This window comes from Sceloporus occidentalis, unplaced genomic scaffold (genome assembly GCF_023333645.1).
Source record: "Sceloporus occidentalis isolate IW3139 unplaced genomic scaffold, rSceOcc1.0.p SCAF_4, whole genome shotgun sequence".
Classification (NCBI taxonomy): domain Eukaryota; kingdom Metazoa; phylum Chordata; class Lepidosauria; order Squamata; family Phrynosomatidae; genus Sceloporus; species Sceloporus occidentalis.
This window is the reverse complement of record NW_028316984.1, coordinates 124,647,124-124,665,190: the sequence shown is the minus strand read 5'-3', so window position 1 is coordinate 124,665,190 and position 18,067 is coordinate 124,647,124. Positions and strand designations below refer to the sequence as shown.

Sequence of the window (18,067 nt, the reverse complement as noted above, 5' to 3'; positions counted from 1 at the left end):
TCTGGAACATGAAAATGGAGGTGTAGGGGCAGTGTACAGTGTATTGATTGATTGCATGCACCTTGGTGGATCGTAAGTCCACAAAGTGCCTGCCTGTCTTATCTTTCTGTCTGTACCTTCTTTAAAAGAAAAAAATTGCACCAAGATGCTTCCAGGACTGGTGGTTCTCCCCTTTTCACAACTTTTTTCCTGGCTTGGGTAGGGCCAAGAAAAGGCTCAGGGAGCAGCCAACCAGCCTTGGAATCATATGGTCTATGAATAATAGACCATATGATTCCCAATCCTTCCCTAAGACATGTGACCTTCAAGTGTGAAGTATTCCTTTGAGCCAGTTGTGAAAATGAATTTTTTTTTCTGGAAGTGAGCAAAATCTTTAACAGGTCTCAACTGAAACTGAAACACAGTTTAAAAAATATCTGTGTGTGCTGCCTGTGGTCCCTGAGCTTCAAGCTAAAGGAAGATGGTGTCCTTCAAAGCAGTTGTACTAGGGATAGTCTTCCTGGTGCGCTTTTCCTAAAAAGCAGCAAAAGCCTATTTCTTTTCCTGTTCCTCTCTTTGAATGCATTTGCTGGCCTGGAGGGCATTTGTTTTCAGTTTTGCTTCTTCTGAGATGGTTCCTGGGAGTAAGAAGAATTATTTTCCTCCTGTTCCTCATCTCTTTCAGAGAAGGATTGTAAGGGCATCAGTGGCAAGTTCATTTTCTATGCAATTTATTTTTCAGGTTGACAGTGTCCCCTTTATACTGATGAGACAGCAGAGGTTCAGCACCCGCTACTAGAAAAAGAATTATAATAGCAACCATTAGAGTTGTTAAGCAGAATCTGCCAGGGATTCAGTTTATAAGAGTAATAACTCAGCTATGCAAATAACATTCAGGAAACTAACTGCATTAAATGACTTGGATGCTTAACAAGTTGGTATAGATAGCAAAAACAACATCCATTAGAAATCTACTGTGCAAACTCCATGGAAATATGCAGGAGCCCATTCTGATACACATAATACTAATACTTTAGGAGAGGGGTGGACCTGTTGTCAGGGAAACCATGGATAGATGAGCTAAGTAACTCACCTATGGCTATAGACTCCCCAGCCTCTGTCCTCAACAATGATAAGTAACAGAAGAAGATCCTTGCAGGAGGAGACCATTGGCTTATTAGTCCATCGTTTTGTTTCCCACAGTGACAAGCAGATACTCATGGGAAGTCCCAGAAATAGGCCTTGACTGCAGTAGCACCTACACAATCCAGTTTCCCTAGCTTTAGAGGCATACTGCTTCCAATGCTGGTGGGATAGCTATCGTGGCTAAACAGACTTTAACTACTGGGTTATTAAAGTTTGATGCTAGTGAAGTGTAAAATTACACTGAAGCACTGACATGGGTATCCAAGAAATGATGACTGCTAGCAGAAGCGTGCAGAAGGTCAGCTAAAGACTCCTAGGAGCAGCTCCATACCTCCTCCCATTGACCATAAGGGTGTACACAAAAGCTGACCAGAAGCAGCCATCACCTGCCAGACAAGGCTGAGAGTTACTGCTTAGTTCCAGATGTGCTGGACAGGACAGCTGGAAAGCTCCTAGGCAAACACCTAGCGGTGGCCAGAGCAACACCTAGGAGACTGACGTTTTGCATTTGGTGTGAATTTGTTCTGCAAAGAGATGCAGTATACCTCCTTCTGCAACATCTGTAAAAGTCAACCCATTACTATAACACTAAAGAGCAATATGTGGTCCATAGGTTATGCATCAGTTTTGCAGCCCCTACTTCCACTGCTTTTTTTTTAAAAAAAAGAAAACTCTATTTAATGTTTTATTTATTATTTATTTGTTTGTTTTTATTTATTTCTATTTAAATCGTTATACTTAAAATAGCAAAATGTTGCTACATTATGTGTAAAATATGTCTCCAGGTGGTTAGTGACGATTGGTGTTAGATGGCAGAAACTGGTTTTGTTGCATTCTATTTTTGTACTGGTCAATGATCAAAATAATTTGTTGTTGTCTATTTAATGCTAAAACAAGGGATGAAGGGAGTGTGGACTTGTTTCATGATCCTGAAAACCTCCCTGGAAGCTTTGTTTTAGCATTAAATGTGATTTTTTTCTGCAACAGGAAGTGGCCACTGCACCACCAAATTTCAGCTGATGCATGCTAGGATATTAACAAATATATGTTTCTCTAAATAATACATTTCAGTGATGTACTTATCTGGCTTCCCCCCTTCTTCATAGAAACAAAAATACAGCTGCTGTTTTTAGCCAAATTAGTGAGACTGATCATTGTTATACTTTGATCTCTTAGCATGGTCTTGCAAATGTTGTTTGGATGTCACTGAGGGGAAACCATGCTTTTTGTTAAATGAGAAGACAGTAATAGATCAATAATCAAGGGGCTCCTGCTGAAATCCACAAAACTAAGGATGTTAAAATTGATGAATGCCTTTTAAATCAACACATATCTCTTAATTCGTAGCAGTTGGAGGAAGGAGGGGCTGGGATGTGCAGCGCCATCTGTTTCTTAGGAGAGCTTGTTTTTCCCTCTCTCCTGGGCACAGATGGCACACATCAAACATTGAAAGTGCTCCCATGTAGAACAACAGCAATATGAGCATTCCTAGACACTGGTTTCTACCCATGAGTTTCCCATGACCTTGTTTTTCACAGTGGGTCAGCATGCTAAATTTGTAGGCTTGGGCTGAATCTAATGGGAAAACATGCCAGACTGTCTACAGGAACTGAAAAAGGAAAGGATTTCACTGGCTTTCCATAAACAAGCTGAAGTATACTTACAAATGATTTCTGTCCAAATATAAACTGATCCCCTTTCTTCATACAAATTGGTACTTCACTTCTACAATCCAGAAACTTCAACTGGGGATGGTGACACAAAAGAACAGGGACAGTAAAGTAACAAAACAAGACAAAAAAGCATGGTGTGGTTCTCAAATAAAAATAAGCAGTTTACTTGTCCCTTTTTGTGTGTGTGCATGTGCCTTCATGTTGCTTGTTGACTTATGGTGACCCCCAAGAATTTCATAGGATTTTCTTAGGCAAGGATTACTCAGAGGTAATTTTGCCAATTCCTTCCTCTGAAATATAACCCACTGCATCTGGTGTTCCTTGGCAGTCACCCATTCAAGTACCAACTAGGGCTGACCTTGGTTAGCTTCCAAGTTTAAAAAGGATCTGGTGCCTTTAGGGTTTTTGGGCATAGTCCTTTTTTTAGGATCACTAAAATGTCATGAGTTTGTAAAGCAAGATGGTATAAAATTAAGTGATGGAGAAACAGACTGCCATATCATTCTGTGCCCCTCTATGCCAAGTCTGGAGTCAGTGGCTTTGAAAAAGGTAATTTTCAGTTTTCAGGATTACAGGGCCAACCTTGTATACTTCAGAGATAGGAAACTACCGTTAACAGAGAACAACCATTAATTGTGCAACCCAGCAAAAGACAATGGTTGTACATTAATACCTCTTTACAGAGCCTGGAGTTTCCATCTTGCAGCTGTAGAGTCACAGAGTAGCCAATACACCAGATATTATTATTATTAATCCATCATCCCTTCATATTGTACCATGTTAATAGCAATAGCAAGTAAGTTTCTATAACACTTATCAGTGAACTAGCAATTCACAATGTGTAAGCTAATTGTAAAATCAAAGGCTTTCATGGCTGGCATCCATAGTTTTTTGTGAGTTTTTTGGGCTATGTGGCCATGTTCTAGCAGAGTTTCTTTCTGACGTTTCCCCAGCATCTGTGGCTGGCATCTTCAGAAAATGCCAGCCACAGATGCTGGTGAAACGTCAGGAAAAAACTCTGCTAGAACATGGCCACATACCCCGAAAAACCCACAAAAAAACTATGTAAGCTAATTGCCCCCGACAAGCTGGATACCATGTTAACTGATGAAGAATTCTAGAGAACCTGAAAGATTGCCGTTTTGTGACATTTTAGTGGTCGAAATAAAAGTATTGCCTAACTCTGCTTGAAGTAACAAGCCATCTTTCTTTGTGATGAATTAGAAACATAAGAATTTGCTTTATACTAAGTCGAAGTCTTAGAATCATAGACCCAGAAGGGGTCATAAATGCCATCTAATCCACCTTCCACCATGGAGGAATACACAACTAAACCATCCATGAGAAATAGCCATCCAATTTCTGTATAAAGCCCTGTAAAGAAGGAGAGTCCACCCCCCTAAGGTGGACTATTCCACCACCAAGCAGCTCTTGATGGTAACATCAAGAGGTTCTTCCTAATGTTTAGATGGGATCTAGTTTCTTGTAATTTGAATTTATTGATTAGTGCTTTAGTCTCTAGAGCAACAGAAAACAAGTTTGCCCCATTATGACATCCCTTCAAATCAGGGCCAGACTGTCCATATAGGCAACCTAGGCAGCTGCCTAGGGCGCCAAAAGTTTAGGGGCGGCACTGGCGCGGCACGGAGAGAGTGCACGCCAATCCCCAGGGCGCCACTCACGCTCCTGTTGGCCCTGCCCACTTTTGCTCTTTGCAAAGAGCAAAAAGGAGCTGGGCCAGCAGGAGGACAAGTGGTGCCCCGGGATTGGCTGGGCTGCATGCGCGCATCCCAGCCAGGTGCCCTCCCCTGGGTCTTCTGGCTTTTGCTCTCTGTGGAGAGCAAAAAGCAGGAGACCCAGCAAGTGAGGGAAGGTTGCCCTTCGCCCTCCCCTGGGTCTCCTGCCTTTTGCTCTCCGTGGAGAGCAAGAAGCAGGAGACCCAGCAAGGGAGGGAAGGTCGCCCGCCCTCCCCTGGGTCTCCTGCCTTTTGCTCTCCACGGAGAGCAAGAAGCAGGAGACCCAGCAAGGGAGGGAAGGGTGCCTGGCTGTGTGTGCACGCGCCAAGCACCCTTCACTCTCCTCTGGGTCTCCTGCTTGCTCTCAGGGGGCGCCAAAATATTTCTCACCTAGGGTGGCAAAATACCTAGAGCCGGCCCTGCTTCAAATATGTAGATGTCCATCAAGGACTATATTGGCAGCTTTCCAGGGTTTTGGCTGTGATTTATCCTAGGCCTTCCTAGAGATGCCTGGGACTGAAGTTGAGATCTTCTGCATGGAAAATATGAATTCTGTTGCTGATCTACAGAACCTACAGCAATCAATGTTTGATTGCCATATGGATGATAGAAAGAATTATGACAGAAGAACTTCTGTTACAAGCCAAATTTATCACATGGACATGGACAGGAAAATGATGTCTTTTTCCTCTTCACATGATGCATGACTCTTTCCCTATGCATGTCTGTACACATAAACTCACGGAATGGTGCTGCTGGTAAAAATCCAAGGGGCCATCTAGCTCAGTCCTTGCTGGTGCAGGAATCCAGAGCCAATAGCCCCATTTCTTGGTTATAGAAAATATCACAAAGCTACCAGGAAATATCAGCATCTTCCCCAGTCTTATTTGGTCCATATAGGGTCCATACAGACAGGCCAAAATAAAGCTGCTTCAGGTCACTTTGGAAGTATGCTGTTTAAATGATGCATGCATCCTAAGAGGCTGGAAGCCATGCCAAAGCCATGCTCTATTCCTAAGGACTTTGGCACAGCTTCTGGCTTCTTAAGATGCTTGTGTCATTTAAACAGCATACATCCAAAGTGACCTGAAGCAGCTTTATTTTAGCCTGTCTATATGGGCCCATAGTATCTTTTCCTGTTCATTTGTGTTTTCACTCTCTTCTACAGGTGGTGGCTTCCATCCATACCACTGAGATGGAGGGGCAAGGAAATCAATTGAAGATGCAAGTCAAATAAACAATCACATAACATGCTTGGCTACAAGGATGGCTGCACTTTGCTGGTAATGAGATACTGCTTTATTATTTCATCGCTAACTAAAGGACATCTTAATTAATTAATTTTACTAGGGAGACAAAGAACCTAGCTGTATCAGAACAGCAAACTATGGAAACCGTTCCATAAGCTCATTATGCCCCTCTATGCTGAATACATCTAAAGAGCTACAAAGTTTAGCAGCGCCTGAAAGACAATTTGACTTTCAGGTAAAAGAAATCCGATCAGTCACAGTTCTTGGGCAAGGAAACTTGGAGGGGGGAAAATCCAGATCAGAAGCTCTATCTGTTGAAAACAACTGAGCCTGCAAAAGACAGTTGCACTGTGATGAGCATTGGATTGCTACGGGAAGAGAAGAGAAGAGAAAAGAATCATCTGACCACAGACCCTGGCTTTCCACTGCAGGCCAAACTGGGTTCTCCAACATTACTCCCAGTGATGTGATTATCAAAATTAGCCATCAGCTTCCTGTTTTGGCTGATGAATGCAACATTAAGCCTTACATATCTCACTGAAGAACTAGGACAAGTTATGCTTTATACTTGTATAAGCATCTTTTCTAAAGCTGCCCAGAGCCTTGACAAATTATTTGCCCATAGCTGGATAAAAGACAATGGTGTTGGATGTAAACGCACTCAGCAGTGGATGATTAGAGGATCCTGTTACATGTGCCAACTGCTACTTAGCGGGGGGGGGGGGGGGGAGGGAAAAAAACATAGCAATGGTGGTGCATTTCACTCCTCCACTCCCCAATTATAGTATCAACTGAACTATTTTGGAATCGTTTTATTAAACAACTCTTGTCAATGAAACAGGATAATGACTACTAGTATTTTCAGTGTAAGAGGCTCCAGAAATATACATGGCAATGCTTTCCACAGTGTCCGCAAATAGGATTTCTTTCCAACAGCTTTGTCTTTGCTCTTCAGTTGTAGCCCTGTACAATGTCAATATACACAAAGTCATAAAAGATAACATATCTTCTACTTTACACTGGCATGGACAACACTCAGCCTGTGGTCTGCATGTCACTCCCTGTCTGCTGCTGTACCCCTGGACTCCTACTGAGTCCATTTTCCTGGCCACCAGGGAAATGTTTATGAAAACAAAGAGAATCATGCTTCTCCTGGAAGTGTCTAAGAGCCATGAGGCAGAAGCGTCTTAGTGACTTATGCTACTGTAGTGTGTGTGTGTGTGTGTGTGTGTGTGAGTGAGCACACGCACACATACACAGGGAAGGATGGTCTGTCAATGTTCCAGTTGGTGAAATTGCTCCAGGCCTCATACTGATGCATGACACAGATTGCCAGTTCAGAATTGTTCCAGGCCTTGAAGTCTCTGAGCCAAAACCAGAGAGTTGGGGATGGACTTCAGTAACTATTGAACATTATGCATTAAGTACAAACTACAGTTGCTCTCAGCTTTGCAGTCAAAAACTACCCACTGACCCCCCCCCACCTGCCCTTGCCCCCATATTTTCCTGTTTGGAAAATAAAACAGGAATTTTAGCTAACAGGACAGTTCCCAGATCAAGATAAAATAAGGGGATTATTCCTTCTCACTTACAAGACAGAATAAGGAACATTTAACCTGGCCTACTTTCTTGTAATCAGAGACCTTGGGCAAGTCACAGGCTCTCAGCCTCAGGGGAGATGGTATCTCTAAGAGCCTGCTGTTAACTATAGCATGCAGTTGCCAACTGCAATTACCAATTTTCTCACAGGGCAGGGAGACTTTGCCATTTGTTAGTCTGGTATACCAACTACACCTTAAGAAACCTGACTTGGGGCCCATTCAGACAAACCAAAATAAAGCTGCTTCAGGTCACTTTGGAGGTATGTTGTTTAAATAATGCATGCATCCTAAGAGTCCTGAAGCCTTGCCAAAGCCATGCTCCAGTCCTTAGGACTGGAGTGTGGCTTTGGTGCGGCTTCTGGACTCTTAGGACGCATGCATCATTTAAACAGCAGACCTCCAAAGTGACCTGAAGCAGCTTTATTTTGGAGTGCATGTACAGGGCCAATCTGAAGCAGGCCTTACTTACATGTGGGCTGCACTGATGTAATGAGGTCTACATGGATTTGCCTCCTACATGGAGACAAATCTAAACTAGTCAGATGCATGCACACTTACCTCTCGTTCTAGGAAGGCTCATTTGCTCTCTTTTCTGCCTGTCTTTCTCTGTCGAGTTAAGATCCACACCTGTTTGTTTTTTTTTCCAGACAACTTTAATATGTCTCATTAGAGTTTTAGTGGCTGGTCCCAGTATTTTGCTTATTCTTGAATCTGCTGTGATTTTTTCCCCATGTTTTTCCTGTTGTTTTTATGATATGTTGTCATTTGGCTGTTTAAACAGTATGAAAAGGCATGTTATACATTTTATTAAATGTGAAGAAATAAATTTTTATGCTCTCTCTTAATTAGTTTTGAGCAAAGGTAGACAAAGCATTGTTTTTGCAGCCTCTGTACCACCCGCCAAGCTCCCTCCTCCAAATTTAACCCCAAACATATTCTTTCTATTACTGGGAGCCTAACATTAATATGGCCAAAGCTGCGATGCAACATTATTTACAGGGATGGGAAATTGCCAGGGGTTTGGAGGGACATGTTGATCCCCTATGGAGCCTTGGAGAGACATACCCACACAACTCCCATTTTTAACTTAAAATAAATTAATTAAAACCCTACAGCTTGCATTCAGATTGTCTGAAAGCCAGCATCTTCCTTTATGAGCCAACCTGGACTTTAAGTTCTGCAGGGGAAAATTTTCTCTTGATCCTACCACCATCACAGGCACATTTAGTGAAAACATGTGAGACAGCTGTCTCAGTGGGTGCTTCCAAATTGTGGGATTAGCATCTTGGGGAGGTTTGGTTGGTCCCCCTCCTTACTGTCTTTCCTCATTTTTTATTTTAGGAGGCATTAGGTTTTTTTAATATGTTGCAGCAAATGGAGCTTTTAATGGGGTGTGCTGAGTTTCTATTCTATTATATTTTATATGTGATGCTAAAACTGCTTTTAACTTGCAATTTTAACTTGTTTTTTAACTACAACTTTGGTTTAATTGTGTTTTAGCTTTTGTATTTAATAGCTTTTTAGTTGTAACATGTTTTTAAATGGTTGCCTTGAATTCTGTGCTGGGAGAAATATGGGATATAAAAGCCCCCTCATTTCCTCTTGAGGGCATGGGGACAATTCTGCCAAGTTTGGGGGTTTAAACAAAGAAGTAAACAGAAAGTCAGCCTGGACTTAAAACAACCCAGGTATTCACCAAAAACATGACAAAATGGCATGGTGGTGGTGTGTAGCTTTCAAGTCATTTCCAACTTACGGTAACCCTAAGACTAACTTATCATAGGGGTTTCTTGGCAACTTTCTTCAGAGGGGGTTTGCTATTGTTATCCTTTGGGGCTGAGAGGGTATGACTTGCCCAAGGTCACCCAGTCGTTTTACATGGCCAAGTTGAACCCTGGTCTCCAGAGTCATAGTCCAATGTTCAAATCACTACACCATGGTGCCATGCCCTTCCAATATTTCAAAGATGAATACCAGGACATGTGTGAGCAACATTAGAGTGTGGTTCCAGATGGCAAAAGTTACTATCCAGGAAGAACACATGTTAGGCAATGCTGCAGCAGTTTGCTTTTGTCTGAGCCACGTGGGAAGGAGGAGAACCACCCCCTCTTCTCTCCTCTGTCTTGCTGAGTTGAATGCAAATTACTTTTTCACCGTGAACTCAGTCTGCAGCAAGTGAAGCAAGTGGAAAAGAAATAAAGAATTGGTACATTTTAAAAGCAGCTGAAAAAGTGGGATGGGAGAGGATTAATTGGGACTGTCCTTGCCAGTTTTGGAGATTTGGGAGAATCTAATGGTCTCCATGCCCTCAAAGAGGATGGGTGACATTTTTAACTTAAAAGAATTCAATTCTAATTTTAAAATTTGAGGGGCTTCAAATTGGCCTTGGAGGCGAACCTCACTCTCCTCAAATCTGCACTAGTAGCTGGGTATCTATGCAGATGGGATGTGGGCAAAAGGAAGCTTCCAGTTGCTAACTGTATCAGCTTCTGATCCAACTCAAAGGAGGGTGGGTGTAATGACTAGATAAAGAAAGTGTGCTTAAAAAAAAAGGCTACATGATATGTAAATATGCACTTATCTTGTCAAGGCCATTAACACTTAGGTAAAGTCAGGATTTGCTTCATGCTACAGATACCAGAAGGCTGTGTCCACGGGTGTTGCTAAATCTATCCTATATCTTCTTGGATAGTCTAGTGGCATCACTAGGGTTGGTGTCACCTGTGCAGTGCCCTCTCTCTCCCTTCTCTGTGCTGTGTCAGTTCCTTGTCCCCTGGCTGGGTAACTGTCCACTGCCTGGGGACACTTGGAAATGGCTATCAGTGGGGAGCAGCTGAGCAAGTGAGACAGTAAAGGGGAGGAAGGGACAGAGTGTGGTGCTTCTTGTTCAAGGTTTCCTGCTGCCAGGCAGTGGGCAGACCAGCAAGGGTATGTGTGCATCTGCTGCCCTCACCTTCCTCCCCAAAGCCCTGTTTCTCTCAGCAAAGGGAGTGAGAGAGGCCAGCAGGAACATGCATGTGTCCATCACCCTTGCTTTCTTCCCTGCTACCCTGGGCCCCTTTTCTACTTATAGATAAATGAATGTGTGATCTGAATCAATGGATCGATTCAACAGCAGGGTGTGGTTTCCACTACATTTGCCCTGATTGCATTTTCTCCCACTACATTTGCCCAAATGCATTAAAATAATCCACCTGTGGTTCACATTCAGGCATGAATCAATTCAAAATGGACTCACTCCAGTCAGACGAAGGGCAAATTTAAATTTATTCCAATCCGCATGTGGTTCACACTTGTGCAGATTCAATTTATCCCAAAAGAAGCAGAAAAACCAGCACCAAAAAGATGTGCGTTAAATGGGTCTAGCACATGGCCCCCCTCTTGGAATCTCTTCAGCAATTCAGATTAAGTGGGAACCAGGGTCATTTGAACCAGTTCGAACCAAATTGCGAACCAGTTTAAAAAGTAGTGGGAACGAGGCCCTGGTTTCCTCAACAAAGGGAGCCAGAGCAGAGGGAAGCCAGCAGGGGTGTGTGTACATCTGCTGTCTTCACTTTTTCTGCTGTCCTGATTCCCTTGGTGAAGGGAGCTAGAGCAGCATGTAGGCCAGTGGTGGCATGTACCTACTGCTGCATGGCAGCAGCACTGCACTCTCTGAAGTGGGTGGAGGGTCAGACTGGGTGCCACACCCCTCTGGTGTGTCAGCTGGTGTGGGCCACCCCTAGTGACAAACACACCCCTAGTGACACCACTAGGATAGTCTGTTGCCTTTATGTTTTGATGGAAGTTTCTATTTCATTGTTGTTGTTGAAGATGAGTCTCAAGCTGTGAGAAAGGTGGAATAAATAAAAATAAGGAAGATTTAATTGCCAGTCTAATCAGATTCTGTATATGAAGAATGGGGAAGGGCACTGGGGTTCCTTCACCCATTTTAAAAACCACAGTGCTTTACACTATCCCTTCATCATGTTTAACAAAATAAGGAAACACCTTAAAGGTAGAACAAAAAAGCTCTAGGCTAGTGCTATAAAAGGTGGTGCTTGAGGAACTAGTGCCAATCCCTGAGCTATCTGCTGGTCCCTTTTTATTCCAAGAAAAATAAAATGTTACCATCCCTGACACACTGGCAAATAAATAAAGAAATAAATACATTGCTGGTGCCTCACATCAGATAGCTTATGTGTCATGCCTCACTCCTAGGATCCAAATTTGGACTATGATCCAGTGAAGCAGAGGGACAGGGAATCATGCTAAGTTTCCAGGAGCCAGGTTCAGACTCTAACACAGATAGGGAAACAGAAGGACAGGAGAATATGCCAGTGCTTGAGACAGTCAGTGACACTCCCCAGAAGCCACAGCACACAGACAGTACCACAACTGATTGTAGATGAGAGAGGGAGAGGTTGCATCACTCAGAACATTTATACAAGAAACACAAGAAAACCCCATAATAGGTCTGCCTTAGGGTCACTATAAGTAGGAAATGACTTGAAGGTGCACAACAACAACAACAACAACAACCTGATAAGATTCCCATCTCCCTTTCACATGTACTGTTGTCAAGTCAGGTATCACACATCCTATATCTGCACATTTCATTTTTTTCAGCCTAGGTGTCGTAGCTTACATTTCTCCCTGTTGAAATTCATTTTATCAGTTTGGCCCAACTCTCTGTTAAGGGCATTTTGAATTCTATCTTGTACTCTGGGGTATTAGTTACTCCTCCTAATTTGGTATCATCTGCAAATTTGATAAGTGTGCCCCCTATTCCATCCTTCAGGTAACTGATAAAGATGTTAAATAGCACTAAGTCCAGGACCGAACCCTGTGGCACCTCACTGGTCACCCTTTGGGTTTGGTTGATCAACCCATTACAAATCCACTTAACAGTCTCCTTATCTAGACCACATTTTACTACCTTTTTTTGTAAGAATATCATGAGGGATCTTGTATCTGGCATAACTTGTTTTTGAGAGATCTATGCTGACTTAGTGATCATGGCATTCCTACAAACTACTCACAGACTTTTTGTTTCATGATCTGCTCTGCAAGCTTTCCTGGTATTGATATCAGGCTGACTGGGCAGTGATTATTTGGATTTTCTTTGCCCCACTCCCATTTTTAAAAAGGAAGACAACATTTGACCTCCTTCAGTCTGTTGGGACTGCTCGTCTTGTCCTGGAGTTCTCAAAGATAATTGACAGTAGTTTTGAGATTACTTCTGCTAGTTCTTTTAATACCCTTACATCTAGCCCTGGAGACTTGAATTCATTTGGAGTAGCCAGGTATTCTTGCATTACCACTTTACCTATTCTATGTTGTGTTTCCCCTGCTGTATCATCTGCTTCATGGCCTCCAGGTTGAGCAGTTTTCCTTTTGGGAGAAGACCAGGGCAAAGAAAGTACTGAGTAGTTATGCCTTTCATCTATGACCTGTTAGTATTTCATCATCTTCACCACACAGTGGTCCTACCATTTCCTTGTTCTTTCTTTTGCTACTGATATAATAAAAAAGCCCCTTTTATTGTTTTTAGCCTGTCTAGCAATCCTGAGATCATTCTACCTGTTAGCTTTTCTGACTTTCTCCCTACACACGTTGCCTATTTATTTATTTATTTATTTATTTATTTATTTATTTATTTATTTGAATTCCTCTTTGGTGATTTCCCCCTTTTTTCATTTCTTATACATGTTTTATTTAAAACGTAGCTCAGCTGAAAGTTCTTTGGCAGCCATCATGAGTTTCTTTAGACACCTCCCATTTTTCCTCCTCATTGGAATGGGTTGAAATTGTGCCTTCAATACTTCACTTTTAAGTAACTCCCATCCATCATGTACTTCCTTCTCCAAATATACACAAACTTCAAGGGGTTAACCTGTGATAAGAACCCAAGCCAGGAATGGAAAGAGGTGTAAAATAAAGGTTGGAATATTTATTTGTTGGTGGATGGGACTACACCCACAAGCTTGGGACCAGCATGACCAATGCTCCTTTTCTAGTAGCCTTATAAAGGGAATTCCTGCTCTATCAGATCACTTTCCTTTTGTCATCATCCAACCAGTAAAAAGAAGCTGAAGTGGGAGAATTTGGCCTCTCAGCTGATGCCACTTTCCCACCCCTGATGATGGTGATTAAGCTAAAATGCCCATGTTTTGAATAAGGATGTAAAGATACTCAGATCTTCTCATCCTCAGTGAGAAAGGATACTTCTATGGGGCCATTCACATTACAATTTACCCCGGTTCTGAAATTGATTCTTGCATGTGAAGTTCATATTCACCCCGAATCCCCCACAATCGAATCAGAGGCTTGCACACCCGTTCCGTGGCAAATGCCCCTTAGAGCATGTTAAAAGAAATCGGCACAAATAGCGTTTCTTTTGAGAAACCCTGGGTTCTGTGGAATATGAACTTGCCCCCGATCATGACCAGGGCAAATTGAGGGAGGGATTTAGGTCAGAGGGTGGGCAAAGGGCAGGGCATTCCCTCCCATCATCAGAAGGGAGGGGGAGGAGGAGGAGGAGGAGGAGGAAAGAGCTGAAAAAAAGGGGAATCTGGATGCAAAGGGGTGATTTGGGCTGCAGAGGGCTGTCACAGAGAGGTGGGGGTGGAGAAAGTGATGAAGGAGGAGGAGGAAGAGGAGGAGGAGGATGAAGGAGCTTGGGGAAAGAGTCAATGGGCATCCCCGAGAAAGGAGAGGGTCTGAAGGAAGGAAGGAGGAGGAGGATTTCCAGGGGGAATTGGGTTGCGGGGCTACGCTGGGGCATGTAGGGAAATCCAACTGCAACAGAAGCAGCCTCTTCTATTTCTGATAATTTCCCTTTGATGTGTATTTTTTAAAAATTATTTTTGGCAAAAAATGTGCATGTTCTTGGCAATAGATATACAGATAGATAGATAGATAGATAGATGGTGAGCAGGAGCATTTCAGGGCAGGTGGGGGGCAGAGCAAGACAAGCCTCTCCTATCCATCAGGGACCTTTTCCCTTTGATGTGTATTCTTTTAAAATTATTTTTCTCTGTCTATTCTATGCGCATAGTCTTTCCTTTGGAATGACAGCTGGATTGCGAATGAATGTTACAAACCGAATGTAATGTTGCAACTTGGCAAATTGATACAGTTTTTGCTAGGGCAGGCTATTATTTCCTTTGGAATGACTGCTGGATGAATGTTACCAATTGAATGTAATGCTTCTCTTTCCAATTATGTAAATTGACAAATTGATACAGCTTTTGCTAGGAATTCAGGGGTAGCCTAGGGAGAGCCCAAAAAAGCATCCTTTTCTGGCATTCCGAGGTGAGGAATTAATATTATTGATATTATTATTATCTGTGTATGAGGCATTCTGGGGTGGCAAGGAATGGGGAATACTGGATGCACTAACTTGCATTTTGGGGTTGAAAATGGGGCCAGGGGGAGATCATAACCTGTACCCCCCCCCCCCCACCCACACACAAAGAGGTTTATTTGACAAAAGGTGCGCACTTTGGGGCCTTTTGTGCATGGCTCTTTAAAAAAAACAAGAGGGGGAGGACACTTCCGATGCCCCTGCAAATGTCACCTATGACGATTGCTTGATTGACAGCTGGCGCCCTCAAGTTAAACCCGATAAAGCATTCGGGTTAAAATGCCCCTCAATCGGTAGTGGGCACTTGCTAACGGAGAGATTCAGGGGAGGGGTATCCGGATCTACCCAGTTCCACCCATGCTAACTGGGCCAGTGGGAATGGGGCCTATGTGTTTGAAATAACCATCAAGAAAATGTTCAACTACCACAAGAGTTTTCAGAACTTCTTTACAAAAAATAATTTCTTTGCCCCCAAACAACTTTTTGCACAGAAAACTGCATTTTCTGCAAGATGCACTGTTTTTCTGTGGAAAATAATGGTTTTGCACAGATAATTTTTTGGCAAAGAAGTCCCACATCCTGAAAAGTGATTCAGTGATATGCAAAAACTCTTGTAATTTTTTTTCAATAGGTAGAAAATTATTTAAATTATTTTTTTTATTCCATGTGAGAATGAAGTCAGAAAGGATTTCCATTCATAATTTTAAACAATGAGTTAGAGAGTAATCTCATTTGATAGAGCTATAGAGCACTGATCCCACCTGAATGAATAACTGAATTTGCACACATCATAACATGACAGGAAAGTAGCATTGCCAGTGGCACTGGAAAATCGGCAGTGGGTCACGGGAGTAGAAAATTGTTTCTTTTTTTGTCTGTGCATATCCTAGGGCAACGTACCGCTTCCTGAGTCATCCATGCCAGCACCTTGAATGCTTCTGCCTGAATTCAATCCAATGCCAGTCGGACGCAGACATAAAAACCTGTCAAATTCACAGCCTGCGGTGGTATTGCTGCTTTATCACTCAGGCCTTGCATCAGTGCATCTGCCTTTGAAAATAATCCAGATCATCTTCCCCTGCTTTGGTATTTTCTTTTTGTCTCACTAGGGCCTTTTTTATGCCTTGTTAGCACATTTTCAGCCAGTTTGAAGAATGCTTTGAAAGGCTGGCCTGCCACCAGAGCCCTGTGCAGGAACCCTTTGATGTTAATCCTAGCTTTATGTGTCTACATGACATTACTGCGGACAGGCTGGTGTTCTCTCATCACCTGGCAGGCACTATTACTGAGGAGTGACACCATCAATAACGCTCCGATTACTGTTGCTGTTGTTGTTTTTTCTTTCAGTTTATGGTTGAGAGCTTTACAGAGGATGAGGTCGCTTGTGCAGTTTTCCCATGGGGGAAAAAAGGGGGATCCACAATTCTAGTTAGGACGCTCCAGATAAGGCAGCATTTGGCTAGGTAGGGGTGTGGAATACCAGGCAGACTCTAACCTTTTCAAGGTCCTGTTTTAGGCTTCAAAGGCCCCTTTATCCAAGAAATCATAATTATACAGGTTCAGTATCTCCAGCTGTTTCAATTTGGCTGGAAAGTCCCGATTATCACCTGTCATCCCACTTTTTCAGCTGCTTTTAAAATGGCCCAGTTTCTCTCCTCCTCCCACTTCCTCCTTTGTCCCCAGTTGCTGCTGAATTCAAAATAAAAAAGGAGTTTGAATATAATTAATGTAATAGAGGGAAGAGGAGAGGAGGGGGGAATCTTACTCTTTCCAGCAAGTTTGAGCAAAAGCAAACTACTGAGCCTCTCCTTCCTTGTATATTCTTCTTCATGTAATAACTTTTGCCATCTTAATCACACTCTGATGTTGCTTGACCACATGAGTTCTGGTATCCTCCTGTGAAATATTGAGGGTATCAGGGTTCTAAACCCTTTCTAAAATAAGGAAATGTCTCTACTAATGGTCTAGTTTCTAGTTGGAAAAGCTTTAAGCTAATTGTGCTGATATCTTTGGTACTACATTTTTGCCTTTGGCCCTGCCTACCAAAAACTTCTCTGAAATGTAATTTTTTCCTCATAATGAAAGAGGTTCTCCAACCTTGGTTACCAAGCAGAATAAAGAAGTTGTCAAGCTTCTCCTGGACTTTACCAAATCAGTCTGCAAGTAGGTTGTTGTGTGTGGTTTAGTGTATATTCACACGCATGTGCCTATACACAAGATCTCCTTGCACTTGGAGAACTAGCACATCAGGAAGACAGAGGTCCAAAACACTCTGCAGAAATAATCCCATTTGAGCCAGCTTTAACTGCCCTGGCTCAGTGCTAGAGAATCCTGGGAACTGTAATTTATTGTGACACCAGAGCTGTCTGGCAGAAAAGGCTTAATGTCCCATGAAACTTCAATTCCCAGAATTCCCTAGCACTGAGTCAGGCGGTTAAAGCCACCTCAAACTGGATTATTTCTGCAGTGTGTTTTGGACCAGGTCAACCTTCTGCCACAAAGTCATTGCTACTACAATTTTCCTTTATCCAGTCTTTGAATATCATTGATTTAATTGCCAAATTCTTCTTTGCAAAAGCGGGGAGGGAGGGGGGACAAATACCCTTTCCTTTGAAGTAGACTAGCTCATGCAAACCGAACATATATGTGCAACATTATTAAAAAGAAAAATCTGGCTTCTTTTGTCATAACAAGGATCTTGTTGAATGCTCTAGAATGGTCTAGGGCAAAAGGATTATTCTCACCTACAGAATCTGGCCAGGAGGCTTTTCACAGTTTAGGCCTTCTTAGTTCTTGGCACTCAGCCCAACTTCCAGCTAAATACTTTAGCCTCACTTGCAGTCTAAACTATGCCAAGCAACATAATCCACTGAAGATCCATCCAGATTGCTCAGAGGCAATAAAGCTGTGGCATTAGGCACTTTAACAAAAGTCAGTGCCAACAAAAACTGCTTATTCCTTGAGGAGATTTCCAGATACAGTAGCACAAAACCATGCATTGCTCACTCCTTTAATTTTTCAAATTGTGCCTCAACTCCTGCCTGCCATGCTCCAAAGTATATTAGACCTGAATATTAGACTAGAAGAGTTTATTTTAGTCTTGCATTCCCTGTCCTGTCCCAGTTTTAATGGCTTATATCTAGTTTCCCCTCCCCCTTTTGTCCAGTTTTTTTATTCTTGTTTGCCCAAGTCCTTTCAGCCTCAAGACTGTGAATAGCCACAGTTTATTTTTGCTCAACAGGCAGAAATCCATCAGGTTACTTCTATTACCTGATGAAAAACTCCTCCGGTTGTATTTATGCCTGTGTTGTTGATGTGTGCCTTCAAGTTGTTT

General features: G+C 42.5%; 1 protein-coding gene across 2 annotated transcripts in view; it reads left to right on the top strand.

Moving 5' to 3' along the window:
* LOC149314591 (COMM domain-containing protein 9-like) overlaps positions 1–18,067 on the top strand; it is a 57,752-nt gene that overhangs the window by 31,895 nt on the left and 7,790 nt on the right. Inside the window, exon 7 of one of the 2 annotated variants that reach the window (XR_016280942.1) lies at positions 5,703–5,817. The gene's annotated coding sequence lies outside the window, so the exon portion shown is untranslated. Of the gene's footprint in view, positions 1–5,702; positions 6,415–18,067 lie in introns of those variants that run through there. The other variant, XR_016280941.1, reaches the window with a different exon arrangement.